Source organism: Puntigrus tetrazona, chromosome 24, assembly GCF_018831695.1.
Source record: "Puntigrus tetrazona isolate hp1 chromosome 24, ASM1883169v1, whole genome shotgun sequence".
NCBI classification, from domain to species: Eukaryota; Metazoa; Chordata; class Actinopteri; order Cypriniformes; family Cyprinidae; genus Puntigrus; species Puntigrus tetrazona.
Genome location: NC_056722.1, coordinates 13380501 through 13403550, shown reverse-complemented (window position 1 = coordinate 13403550; position 23050 = coordinate 13380501). Strand labels below are relative to the sequence as shown.

Here is a 23050-nt window from a genome sequence, read left to right as displayed (position 1 = left end):
CAGATTTATGCTGTTTGCTCAAAGTAGAATAAAATGTAATATTGTGAAACATTACAATTTAAAATAAAATTATAAAATTATATATATTTTTAATATATTTAAAATGACATATTATAATAATACCTGATAATTATTAAAGTCAGCCTGTAGTAAAAAAAAAAGAAGTCATATTTATGTTGTTCATTTGTCTCTGTGTTGTTTTTGAACAAACCGTATGCCAATCCATTTATCAACACTATTGTTGAGTTTTTTCTACTTAAGACTGTACTTCCCAAAGGGCAGACCCAGAAACTGTATTGCTACGTCACAAAAATCAATAACCAATAACGATCCTGTCATCAGCATATCATTGCTGTTAAGCATGAGCTCTAGTGACAAGGCAGCCAATACATTTTTCTCTAGCTATCGATATTTTTCCCTATTTCCATGATGGCACGTGCTGTTAGTGCTTATCTATTTATATATAAAACCAGTACCTTGAATAGCCCGGAGTCAGTCCAATGGATGAATTTTTATATAATTTCAATATTAACTAATTATCTAATGTATTTGTATAGTACATAATGAAATACAGTAATATAAAACTGCTTTAAGGAATCATCCAGATAAACAGCGCTGAGGCAGAACATTTGTAAGCCGTACACAGCGAGCTCACGTAACCTGTCAACATTTAAATTTAAGTGAGTTCATTCCCCGAACAGTTCATAAACAAACAGCAACAGAAACAGGTGTTAACAAGATGGAGAATTTTGCACTCTCGTGTGCATTGGGAACAAAACGGCCTCGCACCCCGACTTCCCTTTTTAACGACGGGCGTCTCAGGAAGCCTAACAATAAGTTATTCTTCTCTCCGCTGAACATGCCCTTACAGAGCGACTATGAAATGGTATGGTGGTGATAAAATATCACAGCTCACATAAATAATGTTTTAATGAGCCCCCTCACCCTTCACTTTAATGATGACTGTAGCTTTTCCAGTCTGCCGCTCTCTAGGGCCTCCACATGTGGCCTCCAGGTGGGCCAGTCAGACGGGGTCTACCAACACCTCCGATTCCTAAATCATTCAGGACTACCGTTGAACATGCCTTCTAGTCTTTTCTCTCACCTCTGTTATCCATTGTTCATTGTAAGCAGTCATGGTGAACTGAACCTAATTCTGAGGGCAGGAATAACAGGATATGTTCCTCTAATTGTTTTCAAAGAACATTGATCCCTTATAAGCATGAGAGTGAAATCCTAGCAGGCGTAATCCTCATTACCCTCTCCGATTCTAATTAACATGAAATTTAGCAATGCCGAAAGGTCCATATGGACCAGGTTAGGTGGCACTGCTAACAAGTGTCTGATGTTTAAAAATAGAAGAAAATAATTGTTCCGTGGTGACTGCGAGAAATTGTACATTTCTTTAGCATTTCAGAATACTTTTTGTTAGATACTGCAATGGTTTTGATGTTAGTTTTTAATTTATGTACACATTTAATTTTTAGAGACAAGTATTTCAAAGTTTGGAGTGAGTAAGATTTCTTTTTTACATTTCAGTATTTTCTCTCTTTCACACTTATCAAAAACTATACTTATTTTATTGTAAAATACAGCAAAAAAACCCCCAGCAATTATTCGTACAATTTAAAATAACGTCTCTATTCTATTCTAAAATAACTTCTATTCTAGCTGGGTAACACTATTTTATGGTTACACCTATTAGTTCATTATTAGCATTCATATTACTAGAATATTATCCATTTATTAGTAAAAAATTAAGCACATATTATTCTACATTCCTAATCCTATCCAATTTCTAAACTTAACAACCTTACTAACTATTAAAAAGCAGAAAATTAAGAATTTACTGAGGGAAAAATTGTAGTTAATAGTTAACAATTGTTACCTATTCTATTATCTATTATTGCTACCCAAAGCTATTTTTTCAGCATCATTACTCCAGTCTTCAGTGTCATATGATCCTCCAAAAAAATCATTCTATTGTGTTGATTTGCTGTTTAAGAAACATTTTTCACTATTATCTCTGTTGAAACAGTTGCTTAATATTTCTGGGGGGATTTTTATGCATTCCTGCTGAACAAAAGTATTTTTTGTTTGAACAGTAGTTTATATTTTATTATATCCAGTTTTAGTAATAAATACATTTTATGGCATCTTGATGCATTTTGCCAGTGATATCCTTCATGTAGTCTCATTTTATTTTATTTTTCCATTTCTATTTAAAGTACTTAATGATTTTTTTTTTAAATTACACAAATGTTTTCAAATCATTTTATAATCCTGACTCCATCTAACAACAGCTTTTTCCATTCATATAATTACCAAACAACACAGAACAGAGCAAAACGTCACACTCTTAAAAAAACACAATGCCAAACATGCTAATTATAATCTATAATTATTGTTCCTACAATAATTATAAAGTGTAAATTCACAACAACAACAAATAATGGCTCAGGTAAATTTATTGCTCTGATCCAAAACCTATTGATCTGCCTACAGAGGCAGCGTTTTCCTGCCTGTTTTGACTTAATTTAATCTGCCTCCATATTCTTTGCTTAAAGGAGAATTCCCAGAACTCAAAAGTAAATAAGGCCAACATGAATGAGGCAGGAGCAACTTCAAAAATATTCTCAAAACTTATTCAATGCTGAAAATAATAACAGAAATTGCTCAGTAAAATACTGTAATATATATATATATATATATATATATATATATATATATATATATATATATATATATATACACATTTTAAAATTTCAGCATCACTACTCACAGTGTCACATGATCCTTCAGAAATCATTCTGGTATGCTGATTTAATGCTCAGGAAACAGTTACAATTATTACCAGTACGTATTATATAAGTGGTAAGCAAGGCAGAGCTTATTTGTGACTATTACTTCAGCCCGGACCATGCTGTTTGAAGGGCAGCTTTCAGAGATGTCAGGGTTGAGCTCACGGTTTATGCGCTGTCAAAAGAGAGCGGATGGATGAAAACTGCTGCGAAACCCGTCAAAAGGTCAGCAGGTGAAATGGGGGAGTGCGAGAGCGCAGACCTCAGCGGGGTCAATGAGAAACCAGCGAGTGTCAAGGAACAAGTGTGTCTTTTTATAACTCTGAATAATTGTGCAAGGGAACGTCATCTCTGTCAGCTTAACACCTAACCATTTAGCAACCGTGATTTGCGGTGGTGTCTGTGCGTGTGTGTGTGCGTGGGAAGGAAGGGGGCGAAGCTGTATATATGAAATATACTTTTATAAAACGTTTCTTTATTCATCACACAACAGATGTTTGTTCTGTACTGGGAGGGAAATGTGTTCGGCTCTGCAGGGTTCAGAGCTCACCATAATTCATTCAGTCTTATTCAACAGTATTCACAGGAAAGATGCCTGTTGATATTACATTCACGCAGGCAAGAGGGTTTAATAGCCCACCAGGCAAAATTGGGAGTTTTAAGCACAACGGGTGATTTCATTTTTTTTTTTTTTTCTAACTCAGTATTCCTTTCTAAACACTTTGTTTCTTTTGAAAGAGGTAGAGGGTGGATAGGAAACAAAAACATAAATGAAAAAAGGATAGAGGAAATAACAGCATGCTGATTGTTTCACGGCAGGAACTCTAGGTCAGCAGGTAGGCTAATTTGCCCGCTAACTAGCACTCCTCCGATGACATTTATCCGAAGTGAATACAAATGAAAGAGCACCTCTGAACTGTCACCACTCTTGACTGTAAGGCGTCCAACAGATCAACGTTTATGGTTTTAGTGTGGACCTGAACAAAAAGAGTGAGTTGTCATAAAAAGTTGAGTCAAGTTGCTTTAACGCAATTCAAAAAAATTTATTTGTTAGCCTTTTTCATCCATTTGGCAAGCAATACTTGGCTGTTTCTATAAATATGAACATTTTAAAATCAGGTCTTCTCCATTTAAGATTTCTAAGTGAACCTTGCCACGGATGAACGGAAGAAACAAGTGAACTAAAAAGAATGGACCGAATAAAAGAAGGGGAGAAGAAAGAAAGCAAGAAATATTTTTTTTCTTTAATTTATGTATAAAAAGAAGAATAGAAGGAAGGAAAGCAGGATGAATAATGGAAGAAAGGAGAGACATAAGAAGTAAAGAAGGACAGAAAGAAGTGAGGAATAAAGGATGTGTGATGAAAGAAAAAGATTGAAAGAAAGGTTGATTAAAGAAAAAAGTGTTTAAAAAGGAGGACAGAAGAAAGGAAAGCAGGGTGGATGATGGAAGGAAGGAGGGATAAAAGAAAGAAAGAAAGAAAGAAAGAAAAAGATTTTTGAAGGAAGGAAATCAAATACAAAAAAGGATGGATGGATGCATGAATGAATGATGGATGGATAGATGAACGAACAGATGGATAAATGGATGGACAGACGAACGGATGGATGGATGATTGATGGACAGATGGATGGAAGGATGGATGGACGGATGAATGGAAAAACAGAGGGATAGATGGACAGATGGATGGATGGATAGACAGATGGATGAATGGACAGACGGATGAATGGAAAAACAGAGGGATAGATGGACAGATGGATGGATGGATAGACAGATGGATGAATGGACAGATGGATGAATGGAAAAACAGAGGGATAGATGGACAGATGGATGGATGGATAGACAGATGGATGAATGGACGGATGGATGGACAGACAAACAGATAGATGATGGACAGATGGATGGATGGATAGACAGATGGATGAATGGACGGATGGATGGACAGACAAACAGATAGATGATGGACAGATGGATGGATGGACAAATGGGTGGGTAGATGCATGAACTGTTGGGATTGGGTACCATTAGAGAAGGCTGGTGTGGCCTCCTGTAATAAAACAACAGATTTTTTACTATATTATTTAGTAAACTGCGTTGTAAGCGTTTTGGTATTTGAATCTTTCTATGAGTGAGTGAAATCACTTCATGAACGTCAGAGAGGCTGACAGCCTAAACACTCTTCTGATGCTTAAATTGACCAATCATTCTGGACGTGAAAATGGAGTAACATCATTTGTTTCCAGCACAAACGGGTCAGAAAAAAGTCGAAAGAGAGAAGAGATCAAATGTGTCTCCTTCTGCATAAATACCCATCATTATCAGAGTAACCTTTCAAACCAATTAGCTTTTAGTATCACTTTAGTGCATCATTAAGCCTGATTGTGGTAAAAGCAACAGGTGTAGAGAAAAATGGTGGAACAACGTAGATGGAGAAAAACTCTCAAATGTAGCTAAAATATTAATGGATACTCTATGACAGAGTCATACTGTACATAAACCTGTCATAATAAAGGAGTGGAAGATGAAATCCTCTACACATAAGTGAGTAGATGTTGGATGGAACAGAGCTTTCCGTTCCTTTACAAATGATTTGAAACCAATTTGTTTCCTAAAATGACAAATTCCTGGCTGGTGATCAGATAATGCATCCTGATCCTGACGCATCATCACTTACGAAGACTATTTTACAGTTTTTCTCATTGGCTTTAGCACATTTTTTGAATCAGGCTTAGTGTTCTCTAAACTGTAAGTGCAATTGTCACAACTGTTCGCTGGAACATGAGAACTCTACTGCATGTCTGCAAAATGGAGTTACTTTCCTAGATGTTGTGTCAGCAAACTGGCCAGTCCCATAAAAACAAGAAGTGCTTTTGTCATCATGTGAGCCACACTGGTCAAAATGTTTACATCTTTCTTCACCTTGAACATGATAGATAGATAGATAGATAGATAGATAGATAGATAGATAGATAGATAGATAGATAGATAGATAGATAGATAGATAGATAGATAGATAGATAGATAGACGTAAGGATGGAAGAGACAGACAGACAGACAGACAGATAGCAAATAAATATGTTTACTAAAATTTTTCAGTGATTTGCAAACAGTATTGTCGTTGTCTGTTTTTTTGTGATTTCACTAGGCTCGTCTCAGCAGGCAGGAAGTTGTCATTGTCTGCTAGAGGGGGTTTCACACCCACCCGCTTCACGCTGTGAACTGTTTGACTGTCTCCCAATCCCCTTCTTAACTCATTCTGGGGCCCCTGACTGAGACATATGTCTAGAAAAAGATCACTTGATCACAATTTTAAGATTTTAAATATAAATAACGCTGGTCTCTAGTAACAGCAAATCTCCTATTGATCCCTTCGTACAGTCTGCAGGAACAAGCATTCATCTGAGAGGAGCCAGCCGTCACGTTTAAACTGCGTCGCTGCCGCATCAGTCGCCGGAGAGCCGTGCGCTACGTCTTCTCAGGGAGCCGCTCGATGCTTTAAGCAGGACTTAGGAGGTTTTGTATTGATTAGCAAGAGCTCTGTTTCCATAAAATCAAGCTGTTCGTTGATACAGCAGGGATTTTCTGCATGCCCACGAATCTACCGTGACCTTGTGGCTTTGTTTGTTAATATCTGCACATATTTACAGTGCATCGGAATCCTTTCATTGAAGAGAAAAAGATTCAATGGCCTAAACAGGGGATTTACAACAGACGTTTGGCCTTAAGACACATATTTAAACAGCAAATGATTCCTCAATAGGTGTCGAATTCTGTCTGTTGGATGTTTTATATAAAGTCAAGGAAAGCAGTTATGTTTTTTCCCTCACTTCTGTCACATCCCGTCTGACTTCACTGCATCTCCTGAGCCTGCGGATGCCTCACCTGTCAGGAATGATGTCAAGTCCCCTGACGCTTCTTCAGATTTGGATAGCGCAGATGCACAGCGCAGACACATCACAAATATCAGATGTCAAAAAAGCTAAATGCAGAGTTTGAGTCATCCTCATGCTTGAAAAGCGCATTGACGGCGTCCGCGGCTTAAAGGTTAGGCCACATATTCTGACGTGTTGAGCCGTGAGGACGTATACGTCCAGCTTATGTCCTCTGCTGACCCCACCCATCCGTCTTTCTGTCATTTCTTGTCCTATCAATTCTGTGCACATCAATAAAAAGCTGCACCTATCTGATACCTGGATCGGTACTGGCAGAGAAACTGAGCTTTTTAAACAGATCGGGTATCCATCTATTAGTCATGGCGTCAGAGTCAAGCTCTAAAACAGTACTGCTTTTGATAACAATATTTATTTTATGGTATATTAAAATATTATATTGTTTAACTGAAGAGTAATAAAATACAAAAAAGTAAGTAAAAATAAGGAAACATGAAAAAAATCTAATAAAAATTACAAAAGCACACAAAACTAAAATACAAAACAATAATTAAAAAAATTAACATTAATATTACACTGTAAAAAACAACCTTGATTTTAACCCCAAAAAAAAAAAAACTTGAAAATACTACAGTAAAAACCTGTTAAATGGTTAATGTTAAATTCCTGTGAAATTTACATAGAAATAAACGTAATTTGACGTTCCCAGAATTCCCCCTGCGCTGCATTTCAAATTTAGTTTGAAGTTGTTTATTACGGTTGTATGTATCTAATGTACATCTAATGTTTATTGCATGTTTCAGTTTAATGAGTCTCACCGTGATGGTGTTTAGTGTTCATGTGAATGACAGCATGCACTTTCTATATATGTTACTATTTAAAAGCTGCTTGTGATGGTTCATTGTAACTTGCTCTTGGTGGTTATCAGTGTATTTCAAAAGTACAAAACAGATTTCATTACTTTAATAGATTAGTATTATAACATTATATCAGTTTATGAAATTACGGTATTTAATTGTAATTTTAAGTTAAAAAGCTGCCAGTTTTTCACCATAAATTGTATGCCATATTTACAGTGTATGGCAACCTTAATAAATGATATAGGAATAATACTAAAATAATAATAAAAAAAGGTATAAAAGTGTTTTGAAATATTGTTACATTCATAATTCAAAAATCTTTTTTTGTGGATTGTACAATAGCCAAGTAGTTTTTTTCTATTATATGTATCCCTGGATCACAAAAAATGGTCATAAGTGAAAGTTTTTGTGCAACTGAGATTTCTACATAATCTTAAAGCTTTCCACAGATGTATGGTTTGTTAAATACTTAGGTGAGCTACAACTATTTGCTGTTTTGTTTTTGTTTTTTTCGCCCTATTTTTCAAATTGGTAAATAAATAGTAGTATTCGGTAACACTTTATTTCAGGGTCTATTAACTAGTTGCCTATTAGCATCAATATTACTGGAATATTAGCCATTTATTTGTAGTAATTAAGCACATATTAATGTTTTTGAGCATATAATTAAAAAAACATTTAACAAAATCGAGTCACACATGATATCACACATGCAAGTGTGGGCACGTATGCAAAAGCTTTCATTAACAGTTTTCACACAACGCTGCCAAACTCTCTACGCCGTAAGCAGAAAGCAGAACTGACACAAAATCACAAGCGCTGTGTCTCACTCCACAGTCCACAGAAACAGCAAGAGAGAGAATCACGTAGTGTTAAAACAAAAGCCATGGAGCAGAACCACGCAGACCACCTTCCAAGACGACTCATTAAAGCCTCTTTTTAAACGCAGACCTCCTTCACCCTGAAGCAAACCCCCGGCTACAGGAATCAATCTGCACTCTCTCTATCTGCTATGCCACATTTTCAGGACCCCAGACAGAGATGGATGCTGTTCACAGCCTGACACAAGCTTTCAGAGCAGCAGGGGAGGCGGCAGGCTACAGCTCTATCTGAAAAAAGCCCTAAATACATATTAAGTGCTTTCTCGCTATCTGCATCACTCTCCCCACACAGTCCACGGTCACAATGCTGTTAGAATCCATCAGACACACTTGCACTGCATTAGAACAGAGGCTGCAGCTTTTCTATAAACCAGACTATATGGAGGACTCAGAGAAAAAATTTGAACGTGGATGATTGGAGTAGAGGGAAAGTTTTCCATTATGTCACGTTATGCCATTGTTGTGGTCAAATTTAAATATATTCGTTTTTTTGCAAAAACACATAACTCTGTTTTTATTTTTATTTTCAAAAATCATGTTTTTTATTACGTTATTATGATGTATTAATCATTCATGGCATAAAAGAAAAATAGACTTTTGCTAAATAAGTTTGGATGAGGTTAACTGGAGTGCACAATGGAATGGAAAACATATTTTTTGAGAGAGAAATATATTAGTTTTTTAATTGTAAAAAAATAATTTGGAATGTTACTGTTTTTCCCATAGTTTTGACCAAGTGAGTATCAAGTACCCTTAGATAGCTTTTAAAAAATGTTATCATTCCACAAATTAAATGCATTATTTCATATATAACATATTACATAACATTATATATGATATTTTTACTTCAGATGCCAAATGAACTGGAAATCTATGAATAGCTTCGTTTTACTTAAACTAAACAAATTGCAGATATCTTATAATAGACATAGGCTGATTAAATCCTGTCTGATATCAGTTAATAACCATCTATTTCTTATAAACATTATTAAAACTGCAGCTACTAACACCTATCATTTAATTTTATATGTGTTGCCATTAGCTATTAAAAAAGTTAATGTAAAGACTAGTGTGTTTTTTAGAATAGGCGGACATGATATGATCATCAATCTAGTTCAGTGGCTATTAATTTCTGCTCCATTAAATTTATTATACCATAACTCAGCAGACCACATACACAAATTCATACATCAAGAGCAAGGTCCTAACAGTGACCGTACAGCTTCGACTACTCCACATAAAACGGCTGCACAAATAAATCCATACATTTTTTTAACAAACGTCAACCATCTTCAGTAACATGTCAGGGATTTGATTAAAGGTCCTCAGGAATCTTTGCTGTGGCCATAAACTCTCTCAGAAACATACCAAGAATCACTCAAACGGCCCTTTCACTCATACTGTAATGTCATTCACCCGCATAAAAATTACGAGTCTGTTAAACTGGGCCTAGAAAGCATGGAAAATCATTTTCAGAAGACTGACAACTCATGATTCAGTCCGAAGAAGAAGCGCCGGTGGAATGACATCGCATTAATAAACTACAGTAGGCCAGTTGGTTGAAAAACTCCTGATCTAGGTCTCATCCTTTATTCTCAAAGAACATAAGGTCCAGTGTTTCAAACATAAACAGGATGCTCTCCAAGCCTTCCCTAAAAATAACAACCGAGGTCTGATGGGATTATAAACCGAACCTCTATTAGTGCCTCTGAAGCGCTCTCCTTATTTAAATGTGCAAAAAAGAAACAAGTCTTTCATATGAGCACCGAGCGGAAACGCAGAGACCAAGGGGATTTGTCAACGTGAAGTTTCACAATCAGTGAGTCAGGGCTAAATATAAGGACTGTGGTTGAAAATGACAGCGAAAGAAGGGTAATGAGGTTTTGTGGTTTTAGGACTAAGTAAACATATCAGCCGGTGTGAAAAGATGGAGCTAATCTGCACTGACATGTGGACATATCTGTTACAATTGATGTGGAGAGCATTAAAGAGCTCTCCCTCTCTAACTCGAAACACATTCAAACCTGCTTTCTTTCTTTGTAAAACTCAAAAAAAAAAAAAAATCCCCCTGAAAGCATTGGCTCCGACCTGCAGAACAGAGGCAGTTCAAAGCAGTCCCTATTACTCTAGTCCTGCTCCAATCTGGCAACGCCGCAGATCGAACGGACTATTCCAACATGATAAAAGAATCTCTTTTGTGGACTGTACACATACAAAAAACTTGATCCAGTACGAATTTCTCATTTCAGACTTGTAGGCTTGTAGACATGAACAACTTTGAAGTGAAGTACAAAATGCAGCTAATTTTAAGTGCTACGCGTATGCTGTTCACATCCTAATTGTCCAATTGTAAATAAGAATTAAAAATAATTGTGAATAATGAATTTTCTCTGCAGCCTAGACGAGTCGGCAAATGATGTTTATGGAAACTAACAAACAGCAATTACAATAATCACGAACATCAAGAGCAAGAATATGATGAACAGTCAAAATACAATCAGTGATAATTACGAAATGTTGCGACCGCATCAGATCTGTCCTGACATAATAGCCCATGTTTTCATACAACATAGTTATCTAATCTTCTTTGGAAGCTATGGCGACGTCAATAAACTTTCAAGGGTGACAATTATGCCTCATGTTACACTCGCTCCTCCATTGTTGTCTGATTTGCCTTCAAGGTTGTGTCACACGTATCCACAGCAACTATCCGACTGAATAAGTTAGCGCATCATTAGCCCTGACCTGTCTGCTCCTCAGACCAGCTGTTTCCTCAAGCCTGACTTGGTCTACAAGGGTAATAAAGTGGCAGCCATTGTTGCATTCTCCTCTTAAGTCTGCCAAGACTGTTCTGCGATCAGTACAGGAGCGCCACCCCTGAATGGAGATGTGGCAAGCTGAAGCTAAATATAGACGAGGGACAAAACCGCTGGTAAACAATGGAAAAACACAATTCACTTCATGGCAGCTAAGTACGTGAGAGACTACGATGAATGGAATTATCACATTTAAAACGGTAGTTCGCAGCAAAATGCTAAATGTTCCATACACCGCATTTCAAAAGTTTGAGAGAAGTATGATTAAAAGGAAAGCGCGCACACGCACACAACAAAGAAAGAAGAAGAAATGAATACTTTTTATCTGCGGGGGAAAAAAAAGTCGTTTATATACGTTTTAATATCTATTCAAATAGAACTGTTAGAATGGTTATTAACATTATTGCCGTTTTCTTACTGTATTTTGGATAAATTAAATGCAAAACCTGTTTAGAAAACAGAAAAATAAAACATTATGCTGGACTGCAAATGCCTTGATAGTACATATATAGCAAAATATTTAATTAACTGCTTTTAAAGGGATATTTCAGCTCAAAATAAAACTTCTGTCATAAGTTACTCACCCTCATGTCATTCTAAACCCCATTAGACCTCCGTTCGTCTTTAAAAACGCACATTACGATATTTTTAGCTAAAGATTTGGGAGCTTTCTGACCATGCATATACAGCCACACAACTGACAACATGTTGAAGGCCCTGAAAGGTAGTAAGGGCATCATTAAAATAGTCCACGTGGCATCAGTGGTTCAACAGTAAATTTATGAAGCTACGAAAATATTTTAATGCTCAAAGAAAACAAAAGTAACTTCTAATCATCTAAAGAATAATTAACGACAGAATTGTCATTTTTTGGGTGAACTATCCTTTTAAGATCTTTTGGTATTTTGTCTGATTATGTAAAATGAACAGCGGGAAGTGGAACAACAGGCTCTCTGGGTTGTCAAGCTGTGCAGGTGCTGGTTACAGCATACTAACAACTTTACAATAGCTGGTGACGGCTTCGTAACACATGTAGGCCAGTGGCAGATTAATAACTTGGGTTACAAGTAAGAAAAAAAGCCAGTCTTCATATTACTAACGCATCCACGGGGGGTTCTAAAATAAAAGCACTTTCAGCGTAGAAGCATATGACACAATGGCTGACATACAGACGATAGCTATAAATTGAATGATCTCATGTTGACTAAAATCATCGCTTTAGGACAATAACAGCATTACAGAGCTTAGATTAAATCAATTACCCAGAGGTTTTTTTTTTCTTTTAGTCTAGGACTGTTTTCACACATTCAACTGAGATTCAATGTTGAATCTGCACTGTAATTCGAACCGCTCTCATTGCCCAAAGGTATCTCATCATACTCTCAGAATTCAGCACTTTTTTTGCTTTACATTCCCGAGCCGCTTTGTCCTATGGGACCTTAACGACCGTGCCTTTGCAGGCGAATGAACTCAAAGGACTGCTATGATCTAAAAGTAATTTAACCATCTGGACCAGGGTCACGTTTTTTTTTTTTTTTTTTCCAGAAGCCTGCTGGTGGTGATACACTATACACACTCACTATATGGAGCTTAAGCTTAAAAAAAAGTATCCTATGTTGAAGTGCATCTACCTTTAAGCAAGTAAAGAAACGCTGAAGAGAATTTGGACATCTTCCAGGGTCTTGGATATCGTCGCGTATTCAGCGCGGGTGAAATACGTAAAGGGTCCAGTCTGGAGAGTTCAATGGAGCAGGAAAGCTACATGAAGCGCCGATTTCAGGAACGCTGAACTTGTTCGGAATCGTTAAGCAAATGCAATTTCTTTCCAAATTGCTTAAAGTGATCATATCTATTTCTAGATCAATTTTCTACAGTGAGGGATTCAAAAAAGATCGATTTGACAACTGCTGCACGGTCGAGTGTCCAAGTTTGAATGTTCAAAGTTGATGCTATTATGCCTAATGACCTGACACGTTCTCTATTAGATTAAACTAAATATGTTTGATCGTAACAGCAAGTGTGATGACGCAGTTTGGACACACTGCTAAAGGTCGCAATGCATTAAAATCTAATACGGAAAGGTTTATATGGTGACCACTGAACTAATGATCTTGATCAGTCATGGTTGAAAGTGGCTATTAACAGAGTGGGGCATCAGGTAAAGTGGAACAAAATACATTTCATGATTGATTGTCCTTTAAATAACAGGAGACAATCAAACGTAGCAGTCATTAATAATTGCCGGTCATTAATAAAAACCCGCAAGAGTCTTTGCCACTCTGAAAATGTCTTCATTTGTCTCACATCATCACAGCGATGAAGCTTAAACATGCAATCGATCCAAACGACAACAGAAAACCCAGCAGTAGATTAAGCTATAAAGAAAGTAAAAAATATATATAAGGGTGTTAAAGCATATTGAATTACAAATAAAGATGCATGATGCAAAATTGCAACACCTTTGTTCATACAGATGCATGAGAGCAAATAAAGAGTTACCCATGACAGCTCGTTTTAGATGAGTTCTACCATGCTGGTCATATTTTAATAATAAGTGAAAATAAGAATATTTCTTTGATAGTCAATAAAAAAAAGTTAGTTCCGGTCGGTCGGGGATGATAAATTGCATAGGCCCAAATAAAATGATTTAATGATTAAGTAATTTACAAATTAGAAATAAGTAATCAAGACACAATAATAATAAAAAAAAAAGAATTAAAACTAGAATGGCTGTTTTGCATCTAATTAAAGAAAATAGGCAATAGAATTTGACTGATAAATCCACCAATGGCAAAGACTAAGCGATGTAGTCCACTTATAGCTTTTGCTAACAATCAAAGCGTACACGTACTGAATTAAGACGTGAAACTGTTTTATTGCTGTCAAAAGCTGCATCTGCTCCAGACTGTAAATTACTCTGAGGCAGCACCACCACGCGGTAAATATGATTCCATCAGCAAAAGTTCCACAAAACAGACATGAAAGCACAACGCGTTGTGGTAAAAAATGATTTCCACAATGTTTTTCCTCATTAAAAGAGAGAAAAGTCAAACGAGGGAGAAATAACAAGCAGGTCAACTAAATCACCGAGTCGGTGTGTTGAACAGTTTCAGTAAACCGCACGCGAAATATTAGGTGTTGAGCAGACATAATTCTTATGAAACGTACACTTGTTCTTAACGCGTTTGTCCGAGAGAAGCACAGAAACCGTCGGCTATTTGCGTCAGTCCCGTAAAAGGCAAAACAAACAAAAAGCATAACGACTCGCTTACCAAATAAAGTGCCACAATATTCCTCTCGGTCATGTAGGTGAGAAGAAGCGAAGAGTCGGTGAGTTCTGTGAAATATATGACGTGTAGTAATCCCAGTATCTCTCCAGTCCTCAACGGGGGAATAGTCCGCAAGAGCGCAGCTTTCTGTGTGAACTCAACCTGTAACGTACCCAAAATAAAACCCAACGACTTCCACTACTTTCCCAGGCGACGGTGAGGGCGCAGCGGCCGGAGACGTGCAGCGGTGCCGCGGAGTCCAACTCACTGGGCAGTTTGCGCGAAGCGCTCCGGTCAGAGAGCGACAGAATGAGACGCGCTGCCGGCGAGCGCCCCCGTGTCTACAGCGAGCGACGCGACGCAACAAGACCGGAGCGTCCCATTGAGCCAACGAGCCTGTCTGCACTGCGCGCGTGGACAGCTTCATTGATCATGATAGGGGCGCTCCAGTTTGAGTCTAGAACATCATTAGAATTTAAAGCGCGTGAAGTGGGAGCGCTTGACTACTTGTGTTTGTTATTTTATTATCGCCCTGAAAAGTTTAGCAAACGCGTTGGACTGTTTTTGGATTGGTTCTTATTACAGTAGCGTGAGACACCGCCAGAGGTCACAATTTACATTAGCGCTTCTAGCGTAATCACCGATTTTTATTTTTTTTTTTGTATCTATTAATTTATTTATTTTATGAGTGTTTGACTGTACTGTATTAAGCTTGCTGCTTTTAAGCTACTCATTAAATAAATAAATAATGAGACTCGTGTCGATAATGAAATAACAGACTACTAATAATGAAGAAGAATTATTAAGACAATTAAATTGACAATTTGCCATTCAAAATTAAAGGGACAGTACATATAAAATGATTTACTTTCAAGCTGTTGCAAACCTGTACGAGATTCTTTCGTCTGCTGAACACAGAAGATGATAATTGTAGAATGTTGCTGATAATGACACAGTTGATGGTAGGCATTGACTTACATTATTATTATTTATTATTATTATTATTATTATTATTATTATTATTATTAATAATAATAATAATAATAATAATAATAATATTTTATACTAGTAGTCAATGTCTACCTCAGTTGTTTGGTTCATAACACTCTTTAAAATTCAACAAAAAAATAGCGACATTATTCCACTGAGTTATTAAATAATTGTAGTAATATCATCCGTTCTATAAAGATAACAATATCTTTAGGCATAGCCTAAACTTGCATCCACCCGAACAGATTTATAATATTATATTTATCATAATCGCAAACTGCCAATAAGGTTACTGTGTTTTTATCTTTAGAATTGTTGTGGACTTTCCTATTTTAATAGAATTATAACAGAATATTTATTAACTTATATCATAAAATAATAATGAATATCCCAGAATAATAAAACTTTGTTCTCAAACATCGTCCTTGTGAACAGCTCACATTATATATGTAAAAAAATGCAATATTTTGAATGGAAGAGTCTTGCATTAGTGCAAAGGAATACAAATTAGATCTTTATTTTAAAACTCTGAATGCATCATTTCACACTGGCAGTATAATCTACAATGCATGTTATATTAATACACCGTATTTAAATATTCCAATGAACACAGCGAAAAAGGAAATCTAGATATTTACAGCTATACGGAGTAAAGGATTTAATTGTACTTGCTACTGCTTTGGGAGGAAGCCTGCTTTTCAGCATCAGAAAGTATAATGACTTGGATATAATGCCCTACTTGTAATAGAGAGTTGCTATGCAGCCAGGCAAAGGGGGAGAACGCACGGCTGGTCCAATATTATATGCATTGCCTACATGAAAGCGGACTATTAAATTCCACGATTTGACATATTGTGTCTGTGACTCAACTCAAACACCACGGAGAAGTTCAAAATGAGTGGCAATAAAACATTTACATTTGGATAATGCACAGTGTTCTTGGAACACAAGGAGATTAAAGTCGTTATCAAGTTTAAATGTAGACTAAAACTTTAATCCCGCGACAATCTTATTTGCTGTGTTCATTAGCCAGAAAACATTGCCAAAAAGCAATCAAATATTTGCCAGCCCGAAGGCAAGCGAGAGGATCCGCTATTATTACGTTCATAAAAAGGATATAGAGGCTTCTGAGGACTCACAAATCAAAGAGCATCCTGTATCGCTTGACAACTGTGTTTAACAATACATAATTCCAGACTACTGATGAAAGCTTTGAAGACAGTGTAATGAGTAAGTTGCCAGGCAACCGTCTGCTAAAGTTAAGACCCCTTCACCTGGTTCTTATGTAGGTTTTTGAACATGTTTTGGCAGGGCAGAGCGATTATTGACTACACAGAAAAAAAAAACGGTGTCGAAACTATTTTCACATATTGCTGGCAAATTTCACAAAGAAATGGCAAATGTGAAAGTTTTTTGCCACAGAATAAAAAAAAAAAGTTTATACTGTAGCTCTGACTTTTCTGATTACACAAGTTTACGTCTTGCAATTCTTTTTTCTAGAATTTAGAGTGGAAAAAAAAATATAATTACACCTTTTTTCACGATTCAGACATTTTTCTTGCAATTGCGAGTTATGATGACCTTTCTTTTTGCCATTCGGGCTTTTTTTTAATTCTGAGAAAATAAAAGGTCATTGCAACTTTTTTCTCTCACAATTTTGGACTTATATACAATGGTTATAAACTCAATTTCCCTGCAATCCTGGCATTCCCTCGCAATTCGGAGACAAAGGTAATTGCAACGGTTCATCCTATAATTCAGACATATAAAAAAAAAACAAATAATAGTCATAAATTTGAGACAGAATCTTTTGTGAGATCTGTTAAACTCAAAACGGTGAGAAAAAGAGCCAGCCCGATCTTACAGCAATTTGTACATAATTTGTACAAATTACTTTACCATTTTAAATGTTTTTAATTCTATGATAGATGCAAGCTTTCATAACCAGCACACTGAACTAAATGCAAAATTTGCAAGCATACAAGTAGTATTTTCTTGTAAAACGTTCTGCGGTCATTTTTGCTTTATTACACCCTCATTAAGAAATCACGCGTTGCGCTGCATCCGTCTGGACACGCAGCAAAAAGCCTCATTGCCCAAACCGGTCACCACTTCTGCAACAGGACCATGTCTCAACAGCCTTGTGCTACACAACCTCCATCTATCACCAAACAACCGTTTGCCAAGTTTGGTCCCCACTGGGAGCATTAAAACAAAAGAGAAGCATGGAGCTAAACAACTACCTCAGCAGTGATTCCATCATAACTGACAGGGGTCCCTGGGGCCACTCAGGGTACCATGAAGGAGGATGTCAAGCTGCCCAACTAAGTCCATCAGACATCATTCACCTCTTCGTACCTATGCGCAGCTCGCTGGGGCGTAGTAAATAGTCCCTCGGTCAGGTGATTTCCCCGGCTTTTCTCTGGCTCGGCAGGCTGGAAGCAAGCTGGCTGTATGGGAACTATTGACCCCTGTATGAAGAAGGAAGTTCCTTTCTGGAGTGAGTTTCGTGGAGTGATGCTCGGAGAATAAAAATGGATGAAGAGATGTAACGAAACGTACCGTTTCTCTCTTTTTCCTCTCGCTATCTATGCCACTCCACTCCTCCGTTTTTAGTTTAGCCAGTTTCAGACTGTATTTGTCACTGTCCGGCCTGTTTCAGACATGATGGATAGGATTAGAACATTTTCTTATTTTAAGAGTATGACTGGGAAGTTAGCAATCTGAGCGATACGGAGTCGAGTTCACCTTCAGCTTTAAAACCAATTTAGGTGCACGGAATGAATATGAGCTTTTAAAGTGGCTATGCAAGTATTAAAAATCAGTTCATATGGAAATAAAGCATGAGGCTCGGATTTCCGAGGATATTAACAGTGATTAAATTACTTTATTTTAGCTCAACGCGAGGCCCAAATGCTCAATGGGCTCCATAAAGGAACACTGCAGGGGATAGAACTAATATATAATATTAAGTGAATGTTTAGTCTCATCAAATGATCTTTTTTTTCTCGCGTGGAGACAGAGGAGATGTGGAGAGCTCATGTTTCAAGGGAACTTCCCTTCCATCTATAACACACTGAGGCCTTTCAGTGGAGGTTAAAATGCCACAGCACAACCTTTTCACCTCAAATGCGAATAGACCAAAGGCTAAAGCTTACCATTATAAAAATTACAGGTCATCCTACTGTGCGCCAAGCAGTTTAAAATAATGACAGAAAGATTTGTATATTCAGTATGAAACTCGCCACAAAAAAAGTAGGAGCCTATAAAATAAACATTTTATGTGAAAAGCAACAACGAAAAACTTTAAACGAACGAATGTTGATTTTCAGCATTAGAAGTTCAAAAAAGCTGTATTTTTTTTTTTTTTTTTTTTTCATTTTTGCAATGTGATTATTGTTTGCTATTTTCACAATGTACACTGAAGGATGACTATTTTTATAGCATTAAGCCTCAAATGTCAGTTATGCACTGAATTGGTTTATTCTTTAAAAAAAAAAAACCTATGAATTATATTTTAATGTTATAGTAAAACAAAAACAGTGCAGAACCTCTTAAGATAACCTGTAGAAAAAAATACCTTAAGCACCCAGAATAACATAACTGGACTTATTGCCACTTTAAACAATGACATAATTATGGTATTTCTAATTGTAATTGCGTTTAGAAAATCGATTAATCGTGCTACATGTTTGTTGTAGTGTTGCTTACATCTTGCTATTGTTTGCCTGGTATGTTTTTTTTTGCACATTTAGAAATGTGCTCAGCTGTTAATTTGCACTTAACTGTCAAAGTCTTAACGTGTTACATGGCGTATTTAATGTTGTGCACTGAAAAGTAGCCAAATAAACCAGCAGACAATGAATTTGTGTTTGTGTAACGCGTGCGCTCGTTCCTGTTGGTGTTGTCAATTTGGCAAAAAACCCTCACCAATATTTTTAATTTGGACTGCAATACCTAGTTCAACCACTACAATAGAGCACATTTAAACTGACTGCATGTAGTTGTGTGTATTTTTGGACGTTGAAGCCCCCTACAGTTAAGTGATAGTAACTCACTGTCGTAATTACAGTGGATAGCGGAAGACGTTGCTGCCGTAAAGCAATCCACTTTTTTAATGGAATTTCATAGGCGCTCACAAAACCTGTGTACGAGCACATAAAGAAACAAAAGCAATTTGCCTTACTAGAAGTCAGTGTACAATAAGAATTATTTTAAAACTTAAAATTCAAAGTTAGGAAAAAAAAACTTACATGCAGTTTATTTGAACCAAAAAATAAATAGGCAATGAGTAGACACTTTTGAGGACAAAATGTAATTTTGTAGTTACTAATAAACTTACATTATAAATAATGATGATATACATTTGTTTCATACAGAAGATACATGACGTAGATAAAGTGGTATGAATAATGGTTGGTCACAATAAATTTTATAACAGAGTTGAACAGTATTTGTAAAAACAAACAAAACATAAAAGTGTAAAATAAAGTAACAAAAGTTTTCCACAAATTCTCATCTGTTTTAGAAAAAGAAACAAACATTGTACCACGGAAAGAGCTATATGACCTTTTTACACTTATTTAATTAATACAAAAGACCACATTTATAGCATCTAGCTTCTTGTTAGAATTTATGATAAATGGTAAAAATGGCTTGAAGATTTGTTATTTAACTTACCAGAGAACTTATTTCCAGATGCCCCCAGTGACTCCTTCCTAAAGCAGCACATTCATTATTATCATTACACTGTGTTTGATCGTGCTGTCGCGGTGTTCGCTAATCGAAATGGTGCAATTAAGTTGGGCTTCAAATCATGATTCGCCCACATCAGTGCAGGTAAACATCCATCATCTCTCACTCCCCCAGAAGAGGCCACTGCAGCTTAACAAGCTGCCCAAAAACACTCACATGAAAACTGTTTGTTGACAAGCAAGTTTACATTGGGGTAATTGGTTTCAGGCACACACCAGACAAGTTAATTAATTTTAATTACTCGCTGTGAACGGCAGGGGTCAGGCAAAAAGAGCAGACGGGGGTGGAAAGAAGTTTAGATTTGCCACCAAGTTGCTCACTAGGAAAAAAAAAAGCAAACTTTGTTGAGTCAAGAGGGCGGTTGGTAGCAGCTACTAATCTTCTTTCAGTGTCTTCCTCCCGATTTCAAAGCTTGTCATAATATTTACTGCACGTCATGATTTGGGCACACTGAAATGCTACAATAATATGGATTAAAAACCCTCTTTTCTTAATTATTTGATCTCATGATGTTACTAACGATGAGGCTTACTGTGTCTTATTAGACAGCTGCAAAAAAGCAAATTCAAATGACAGTTTTTTTTAATGAAAGACAGAAAAGACTCCCAACAAGATGTAGAAATGAGAAAGATCATGATATACCACCCTTTGTTAGACAAGAGAGATCATTATAATTACTTACATGGTCTACTTGCTCTGTAGAAATTGGATTGTGTGGAAGATGGTGAGCCAGTTTTAGCAATGAATGTAATTTCATGCAGTGCAGTGATAGCAAAAGAGCAGTGATAAAGCACACAGATATGGGTTTGTGACATCTCAGTAAAATCCCATGCTTAGACAGAAAGGACACTTTTATAGGTTGAACAATAAAGGCAGGTGTGTTAAAGTCAACTTGAAATGGGTTCACAAACCATTACCGAGCTAATACGACACATTCAGTGAAGAGAAAAAAAGTAGGAGAAGACTTAATTTTTAACCATCATGATCACGATTGGGTGTGAAAAGTAAGTGTTGTGCACTAGACTGGCACCAGTTGGAGGGGAGCTAGAGGTCTTGCCCTAGGTAACATAAAAAATAGATTATATATTGTGAAGATCAATAGAGAAAAGATATGTGCTGCTTTGACATTTGTTTTCAATGCAAACATGAGCTAGACTAGCGTGTTGTGCTTGGATCTCTTGCGACGTCTGCTTAACTTAGGAATAGTTCATCCAAATAGAAAATTTGCTGAAAAACGTACTCATCCTCATCCGAGGTCTGGGAAAAGTTAGCATTGCATCACTTACCCACCAATGGATACTCTGCAGAGCATGGGTGCCGTCAGAACAAGTGTGGTAGATAAAAACATCACATATATCTGCAAGTAAACTCTTGTCCTTCAATTAAAGTCTTGTAAAGCATAAAGCTCTGTGTTTGTAGTAAACAAATACATCGTTTTTTAACTTGAAACCATTGCTTTAGACTGCAATTCCATAACTCTATATACACTATTGCAGTAAAAAAAAAAATCTGAATCGGGAGAGGAATATGCACAGATCAAGCACAGTTTAAAAGCCAAAACAGTTTTAAACAAAATTACTTTTTAAATGCTGTTATGGAATGTAGTTATAGAGGGGCTGGGGGCTAGAAGTTTTCAAGCAAGGATCCACGGGTGAACAAGTAAAAGTAAAATGTAAAAGTTAATTTTCAGAAAATGTTCATTATTGCGTGAACTATCCTTTATCCTTAAAGATGTATTTACACCTTAAGGTATCATAGGATCATTGCATACTGAGTAGGTGTGCGATGGCCTTAAACAATGAGTGCATTTGTGCACATAAAAATGTACTCTTATTCAGTCATTGAATTGTTCACTGAACCAAGTCATTTAAAGGTATAGTTCAGCCAAAAAATGAAAATTCTGTCATTAATTACTCACCTTCACGTAGTTCCAAACCTGTAATACCTTTGTTCATCTTCGTAACGCAAATTCATATATCTTTGGTGAATTCTGAGAGCTCTCTGAACCTCCAATAGACAGCACTGTAATTAACATGATCAACATCCAACGCAGCAAGGAGATCGGTAAAATAATCCATGTGACATCAGGGGTTCAACCGTAATGTTACAAAGCTACATGAATGCTTTTTGTAAAACAAAGAAATTAAAAAATAACAACTATACTCTACAATTCGTCTCCTTCAAGTCTGTGTCAGCTCTGCCACATAGATATATTGTTTTCAAATCATAAACAATGTAGAAAACACACTCTAATAGCGCAGCTGACTCTGTTTATGTTCAGTGGATACTCTCCAAAATGGTACACAGAGGAGGCGAATTGTTGAATAAAGTCATTATTATTATTATTATTATTATTATTATTATTATTATTATTATTATTATTATTATTATTTTAATGCCTTAAATTACTCACCCTCATGTAGTTGCAAACCTGTATGACCTTCGTTCATCTTCATAACACAAGGTAAGATATTTTTAATCAAATCAGAGAGCTATCTGACCCTCCATAGACAGCAACACAACTGAAATGTTCCCAGATCCAGAAACATAACGTCAGTAAATACACCAGCATTTTATTGGTGGAGCATAAAAAACTAAATAATGGGCAATAAGCCTTTCGTTTCTAAGATAAAAGGTAAATACTATTAAATTCTTGTTTAATAGTAATATCACACTAGCCGTCTTGCTGTTGGATGTAATGATTTCACTAACGTCAATGATGTATATGAATGTATTTGACATATTTTAACAAAACAACATTCATCTAATCCCAATACTATATGAAAAA

At 36.4% G+C, this 23050-nt stretch overlaps 1 protein-coding gene across 1 annotated transcript in view; it reads right to left on the bottom strand.

Annotated features, from left to right (window-relative positions):
- The window catches only part of sema5a (sema domain, seven thrombospondin repeats (type 1 and type 1-like), transmembrane domain (TM) and short cytoplasmic domain, (semaphorin) 5A), a 117416-nt gene extending 102428 nt beyond the window's left edge, over window positions 1–14988 (bottom strand). The window contains 1 exon segment of the mRNA XM_043226895.1: window positions 14521–14988. The gene's annotated coding sequence lies outside the window, so the exon portion shown is untranslated.
- Between the last annotated feature and the right edge of the window lie 8062 nt (window positions 14989–23050).